Below are 8562 nucleotides of genomic sequence, written 5' to 3' on the forward strand. Positions count from 1 at the left end.
TGGAGTGGGTTGCCATGCTCTCTTCTATGGGATCTTCCTGACCTAGGGATAGTACCTACATCTCTTATGTCTCTCACATTGGCAGATGGGTTCTTTACCACTGGCACCACCTGGGATGCCCATTTGGATGCCAGAAAAACAGCAAAATTTGTATTTTAGCAAATTTCAGCTATTATACAACACAATCTTTTCTATGTTCCATTTTAATTGGGATAAACATTTTTTAAATAAATTCACTAGAGAAAGGTTTTAGTTACATAAAAATTTGCTAATCAATAATTGCTCTATTCATAAGATTAAGTTAATGTTAGCACAAGAAAGTATATCAGCATTATTAACACTTCTATTTTCCTAGCACAATATATTAGAAACATATATGTATATCAGCCAATGTTTATGTACATAGTGCTAAAGTTGAATAGAGTTCCTTTGAAATTTGAATAACAGGTTTTGATATCTTCTTTAAAACCTTAATAATCACATATCATTTTGAAGCATTTTAATATGCCTATAATGAAGTATAACTTCTATGATGAACTTTCTTGATTTACCAGGTTAGTATTTTATAGAATTCCTCAGGTAAGGAATAAACACAAATCTGGGACTGCCTATATAGGAAACTCCTAAAAAAAAATTTTTTTAAACAGTATTCAAAAAGACCAGACAATTAGAACAATATTTTAGAAGCAGTTTTCTAGCGATGAGTCTAACTTTCTGGAGATGACAGTTTAAAATGAAGCCTCTCATGCTCATTTATATCTTTGAGCAGGTTATTAACATTTAGCAGAAACAGACTACCCGTGTGTCCTAGGGGCTAGCTCAACAATCCAGAATGAATATGAACAATACTCCATTCATTCACTTAATAAACATTCATCAAGGCATGTAGGGCTTAGCAATGAGAGGTCAAACAGAATAGATATGTGCATCTGTGACACTGTAAGACAACAGCTGTGATGGTAAAGAGTAAATGTTAGTGATGTGGGTAAAGCACATTTTCAAAAGAGGTAAAAAACTTTAAGGACCATCTCCTCCTTTACTGACATTTTAAAAAACAGGGTTACAAATGTAAACATTTATTATGATCTAACATATGGAAAACACTGTGGATGTTTTATGAGATGAGAAAGAGAAGACTATTTAAAATGTAATGAGCGCTGTCAGGAAAATACAAATGATAAAAAACTACAACCAGATAGTTTACATTTACTGGATGGCTGAAATCAAAAAGGCAGACAAACAATAAGCATTAGTGAGGAGACACAGAAAGTGGAATCCACTCGTGACGAAGTCAAACTGTACAGCTGCTTTGGAAAGCAGTCTGGCAGTCCTTCATTTAGTCACCTATGAACCAACAATTCCATTCCTAGATATAAATCTAAGAAAACTGAACACATGTGGTCACACAAAAATATGTACACAAATGTTCATAGCAGCATTATCCATTTATAGCCAAAAAGTAGAAACCACCCAAATGTCCTTCAGCTGATGAAAGGATAAACAAAATGTGGTATATCCACACAATGGAATATTATTCAGTCAAAAGAAGGAAGGATGTTGATACATGTTATAATATAGATGAACCATGAAAACATTATGCTAGTTAGTGAAAAGTCAGTCACAGAAGAACACGTATTGTATGATTCCATTTATATGAAATGTCTAAAACAGGCAAAACTATAGACACAGAAAGATTATTGGCTACCTGGGGTTGGGGAGCAGGAGAAACAGGGGAACTAGGCAGTGAGGAGGAGAAGGGGACGACAGAGGATGAGATGGCTGGATGGCATCACCGACTCGATGGACATGAGTTTGGGTGAACTCTGGGAGTTGGTGATGGATAGGGAGGCCTGGCATGCTGCAATTTATGGGGTCGCAAAGAGTCGGACACTACTGAGCGACTGAACTGAACTGAACTGAGGCAGTGACTGATAATGGATAGAGAATTTCTTTTTGGGTGATGAAAATATTCTAAAATTGACTGTAGTGATAACTGTACAAGTTTGAAAACACTAAAAGTTACTGAATTGCACCCTTTAAAAAAGTGAGTTGTATGAGATGTGAATTATTTTAATAAAGCTGTTATTTAAAAATGTAACAAAGAAAATAAGATGTAATAATTCATTCTAATAAAAGGAAGAAAGAAAGAAAGAAAATGTGGCAGTAACTGAAAAATGATATGAACACAGATATATTAACTTTGCTTCTGGCCAGGATGTGGTGAAGCAACTGAAGGCTTCAAGGAAGAGGTGGCACTTTGATGTGTGAATAGTAACTGACTGGCAGGAGTGAAGAAAATAAGGTCCCAAGGTGAGATTAACATAAAGATGAGGTAATTAGTTATTTCGCTTCTTGTACAGTTAAAACATCCCAAATTTTGAGAATTCTGGAGCATTTATTTTTATCTCCTCCTAAAGTGACAAAAGAAAATACATTTAAGAACAGGCTTAGCAAAGAAAAAAACTGATGGAAACATGGAATTTGAAATCAGATATACCTTGGTAGAAGCCTGACTTCACTCTTGTAACTAAGCAAGATGACTCTGAGTGAGTTACTTCTTGAAGTCTCTCTTTCTGCATTTCTGTAAGGAAGGTGGTTCTCACAGGGCTGTTAGTGAAGTTGCTCAGTCATGCCCGACTCTTTGCGACCCCATGGATAGTAGCTTGCACCAAGCTCCTCCGTCCATGGGATTTTCAAGGCAAGAGTACTGGAGTGGGTTGCCATTTCCTTCTCCAGGGAATCTTCCCAACCCAGGGATTGAAACCAGGTCCCTCACATTGTAGACAGATGCTTTACCGTCTGAGCCACCAGGGAAGTCCAATACATACCACAGCATTTAACAAAGCACATGCCAGTTACAAGGGTTTCCTGTGGCTCAGCAGTAAAGAATGCCTGCAATGCAGGAGACGAAGGAGATGTGGGTTCGATCCCTGGTAGGGAAGATCTCCTGGAGGAGGAAATGGCAACCTACTCCAGTATTCTTGTCGAGACAATCCTATGGACAGAGGAGGATGGCAGGCTACAGCCTAGCGGGTCACAAAGAGCGACTAAGCACACACACACATGCATGCCAGTTACAGGTATCCTACAAGCAGTAACTATTATTGCAGCATGTCCGGCCCAACCTCCTGCTGGATCTATGTGCCCCGAGCCGTCAGCTGTGCTTCACATGCCTCAGTGGACCCTCTAGAAAGGAGTTTGCATCTTTCAGGTTCCTTCCAAGGTTCTATTGTACAAAAGATTAGTAAACAAGAGAGAATTTACTAAAGGTTTCATTAGGGAGAGAGAAGAGAGATCTAAAATCATATACCCACAACAAACATATTCCAAGTCATTATTTGATGGTTTAGCTTTCCAAAGCACCTCTAGATAGCCTAGAAGGATGAGGAGCAGTTTCCCAGACCCTTCACGAGGCATTTGGCTACCTGGCTCCTCTGGCCAGAGTAAGGTGAAACTCTTCTTGTCTGTTAGGTAGAAGAGGTCAAAGAGGCCAACTCTGCTTTCCCTTTAAAGGCAAGTACATATAAACACGTCACAAAATGTCCTCCAGCTGCAGGACCCAGAGGGAGGCAGATGAACAACCATCTTACATTAATCAAAAACACCCAGAGGAACTCATACCCCAAGTAGTTCTCAGTAAAAAGAAAACAAAACAAATAACCACCAATGCTTTCTGCAGAACAGAAGAATAAAGTTCTACCTCCTACCAGAGTTACAGACAAAACTAGGTGATATATCAGGAAAGAAAAAGATGAAAATTCATCAATTTTCTCATTACACTTCAAAATATTAGCTATATTAGCTCTGAGGTTGAACTTTCTGTCTTTGTGCCTACTAAGGAATAAATTCAAATGATACCATGAACCCAAGCTTAACAAATACATTAAAAAGGAAATAAAAATAAAGGATATTCAATAAATTTGCTTACAATATACTGGTTGAGAATGTTTAGCATGTATTTAAGTATAACCTGAAAACTATACATTTTTTACTTTATTCCTCAAGTTGGAACCACTAAACCAAAACGCAGATATATGCATATCATGTAACACACTTAACCAATTCCATGGTATGAAAGCTAAAAAAAATAAACCTGTTTCTTCTGTATACTTTTACTGTAGCAAAGAAGTCCAAGGAAAGCTAGAACTAAAACTCCAATTTCCTGATTCCAAATCCATCTTTTCTAAATCTTGGAAATGAAGAATAACAGCAGCTGGAAACAAAATTAAATCATAACAGCTAAAAATCCAGTTTCTTTTATGTTCCAATTTCCTAAATAAATATAACCTGCTATGCCCAGCAGGTAAATATCACAGCATTTCTGGATATGTCTGTCGTTGCATGTTTAGGTTGCAAACTTATTATACAGAGACTTATGAATACTACTCAGAAAAATTAAAATCACAAATATGATCCATTTTAAACATTAACCCTTATTTATATTGAGTCATAATTCCCCTCCCTTTAAGTTTTAGCCTTCTAGTCCAGAAAGTACTTGGGTTCCCATCTTTATTTCATTTGACCAAGGTATAAGGTATTGTACCTGCTTATTAGGTATATTATATTATTAGGTGTATTATACCTGCTTATTAGGTATAAGCAGGTATTTGATACGGAGATTCAAATCATAGACGTCCCACAAAAAGCCCAGAATGTTGGTTAGAAACAAGTCAGAGGTCTTTCCCACACTGAAGGAGCAACAATTACACAAGGTAAAATTCTGATACACCTTCAAAGACATAAAACCCTACAAAGATACCAAGGATAATGTAGTAGGGTTAACAAAAAGAACTCCACAGAGATAACCCTCTCAATTTTGGATAAATGCCTGCTCTTGAGCCTTGATGGCATTCATCTTTTATTACTGTGCAGTGAAAGTTAAATAGCTCTTTTTGGAGTAGAAAACAATCTAAGTTTGAAACATATTTTACACTGGAAATGGGGTAGTAAAGACTTTGACTCCAAAGAGCAGTTTGGGCTTTGTTCAGCTTCTAGGAATTAATCTATATCTTTGTTTAAAATGAGGGTTATACTTAATGGACATGAATTTGAGAAAACTCCAGGAGATAGTGAAGAACAGGGAAGCCTGGTGTACTACAGTTCATGGGGTCACAAAATGACTTAGTGACTGAACAACAATAACAATTCTCTTGATAGTCCCAAGGATAGCAAGGAGATAAAACCAGTCAATCCTAAAGGAAATCAACTCTGAATATTCACTGGAAGGACTGATGCTGAAGCTGAAGCTCCAATACTTTGGCCACCTGTTGTGAACAGCCATTGGAAAAGACCATGATGCTGGGAAAGACCGAGGGCAGGAGGAGAAGGCAGCAACAGAGGATGGGATGATTGGATGGTATTACTGACTCAATGGACATGAGTTTGAGCAAACTCTGGGAGACAGTGAAGAACAGGGAAGCCTGGACTGCTGTAGTCCATGGGGGTGCAAAGAGCTGGATAAGACTTAGCAACTGAACAACAACAACAGATTTTAGAATGGGACAGGCCAAACCTAACAGTCTTAGGCTGGCCACGCCAGAAAGACAACCATGTGGTTTAGGATGGGTCATGTAGAATCAGTCAAACTGGGGGCAGAGTTCAACCATGTGGAATACTCAATTGATCATGCCTATGTACTGAAGCCCCAGTAAAAGCTGAACCATGAGGTTCAGTAGCACTTTCCTGGTTGGCAATACCCATGTTCCTTGTCACGCGTCAATGCTGGGAGGGCACTGATGAGAACATCCTGAGAACAATACAAGTTCTGTATGTGGAACCCTCCCAGACTCTGACTACTGCCTCTCTTCGTTTGGGTGATATTTATGTGTGTCTTTTCTCTGTGATAAACCATAACCATGAAATAATGGCTTCCAGTGAGTTCCATGAGTCCTTTAAGCAAATTATCAAATGTAAGGGTGGTTTTGGGAAACTCTCAAACTTGCAGTTGGTATAAGAAATGAAGATGGTCTTTGGAACTGTGCTCTCAAACTTTAGTTTGACTAACTCTGGGAGGGAACATACATATTTTTCGGTGTAACTCTGAATATTTCTAGAATCTTTCTTGTGCAGTCATCTCCCCTTCAATGTGGATATGACCTCTGATCTCAAAATACTACAAAGAGATGGCATATATGATTACAGGTACATGATTGCTACAAAAACTGTACTGCTCATCTTGTTGTAATACTAATCTTCCTTTCTGGCTATGAAGAAGAAATCTGCCATAATATGAGCTGCCCAATGGTGGAGGCCACGTTGCAAATAACTGAGGGTGGCCTTCAATCAACATCAAGCAAGGCTGAGGCTTAGTCCTACATTCTGAATGGAGTTGTGGCCAACAACCACATAGGCTCATACACCTTTACCTTACTTGACCCTTGAAAAGAGAGTACAGCCCTAGCCAACACCTTGATTGCAAATGAGGTATAAACAAAGCCATGGACAGAGGAGCCTGGAGGGCTACAGTCCAAAAGGTTGCAAAGAGTCGGATACATCTGAAGCAACTTGGCACTCATGCACAAGCAAAGCCATATTTGGACTCCTGAGCTACAGAAACTATGGGATAATAAAGGTGTGTTATTTTAGATCACTATACCTGTAATAAATAACCAATAAAATAGGTAACTAGTAGTATTCTTCAGAAATGCAACATTAGAGAGCTATCTCTAAAATGAAAATAGAATCATGCCACTCGCTGGCTTAAAAAAATTTCTCAGTGGTCTCTCACTGAATACAAATGAAAGTCAAACACCACAGCAAGGTATAAAAGACTTTTCCTTAATCTGACCTCTAGTACCCTGTCTGATCTCTTAATATATACCACCCCCCTAACCTCTTCTCTTTCTCCCTCTAAGCTCTAGCCATATACAACTAATTATAAATTATCTTAATGATCTATCCTCCCCCACCTATGTGCTGTTTCCATTCCTAGAGCAATTCTCCCTTGGTCTGCTCCTGCCCTGACTACCCCCTCATTTTCTCTACAGAAGTCAGTTTGGTGCCACCTCAGTGGCTTTACCCTTTCCCAGATCACTGCAGAATATTTTTGTATAGCAGGTCGCTCACTGTGCCTTCTATCGCTTGTTTGCTGCTGTTCTTGCTTACTTACAAACTCTTCCTCCTTGAAGGGAAAAAACAAGTTTTGCTTGTCTGGGTTTATTTTTCTACAGTACTGGCAGAGAAGTGGCACTCAATAAACTTCTACTAAATGAATGAATTTACTCTGCTGACAAAGGTCTGTATAATTAAGGCTATGGTCTTCCCAGTGGTCACATATGGTTGTGAGAGCTGAATAGTAAAGAAGGCAGAGAGACGAAGAATTGATGCCTTCAAAACTGTGGTACTGGAGAAGACTCCTGAGAGTCCCTTGGACAGCAAGGAGATCAAACCAGTCAATCTTACAGGAAATCAACCCTGAATACTCATCAGAAAGACTAATGCTGAAGCTGAAGCTGCAGTATTTTGGTCACCTGATGCAAACAGCCGACTCACTGGAAATATCCCTGATACTGGGAAAGACTGAGGGCAGAAGGAGAAGAGGGCATCAGAGGATGAGATGGCTGGATGGCATCACCGATGCAATGGACATGAACTTGGGCAAACTTTAGAAGATGGTAAGGGATAGGGAGGCCTGGCGTGCTGCAGTCCATGGGGTTGCAGAGAGTCGGACATGACTGGGGACTGAACAGTAACAACAAATGAATGAATGCCAATAAAACCATACACATTGGTCAGAACTTTTCAAGGAAAAAAAAGTTATAATCCACAAAATAATTTTATGTAGTACAAAGTACCAAACTGTGTATACCATAGTAAACTATGAACCTCTAAGATTCTCTAAATCTATTCAACATCTATTCAGTTCACTTCTCAACATCCCGTTAAACCTGCCACACAACAGAAAACAAATCAATATCTGCTATTTCATTATTAGATTTTTCCAAAGAATTTAAAGTCATAAAATCAACCCAAATCAGAGAATATCACAACTAAATTTAAACTAATTCACATTCAAGTAAAAATGTAAGTATTCACATCTTAGTTTATTCAAGCTTTAATTCAAAAAACTCCAAAGCCAATTTTGAGTAGAAAAGAAAACAAACCAGTATTCTTTCACTTTCTATTTTTTTTTTTTTTACAAAATATTCATATCCACACACTGAAATTTCAGCTGAGAGGAGAAAGAAAGGTTACTTTGATTGCTAAAAGTACCAGTGATAAAATTAATCTTTAAAGATGTTCACCTAGTTATCTAGATACCACTTCAACTTCAAAAAAAATAATATTAAGGTAATTAATACTATTTTCTTCATTCAGCAAACAAAAACATATTTTACTATCAAATCCCGAATTGTAACATTTATATTTAAAAAGCTGATTCTGACAGTTGAGTTTTTGTTACATATAACAAAATAAAGGGGGAAGTGGGCCTCAAATGACTAAACTAAAAAATAATTTGTGCTATGAGTATTTATTACACAAGGTAAAAAATAACAGAAGTTTATGATAATCAGTGGAAGCAATCTGAGTACAGCAGTTACAAATATTTTAGTTCTCTAGTAC

The 8562-nt window shown here is 37.9% G+C and overlaps 1 protein-coding gene across 1 annotated transcript in view; it reads right to left on the bottom strand.

Moving 5' to 3' along the window:
* CENPP (centromere protein P) overlaps positions 1–8562 on the bottom strand; it is a 233056-nt gene that overhangs the window by 144487 nt on the left and 80007 nt on the right. The window lies entirely within an intron of this gene.

Source organism: Bison bison, unplaced genomic scaffold (assembly GCF_000754665.1).
Source record: "Bison bison bison isolate TAMUID 2011002044 unplaced genomic scaffold, Bison_UMD1.0 scf7180017864057, whole genome shotgun sequence".
NCBI classification, from domain to species: domain Eukaryota; kingdom Metazoa; phylum Chordata; class Mammalia; order Artiodactyla; family Bovidae; genus Bison; species Bison bison.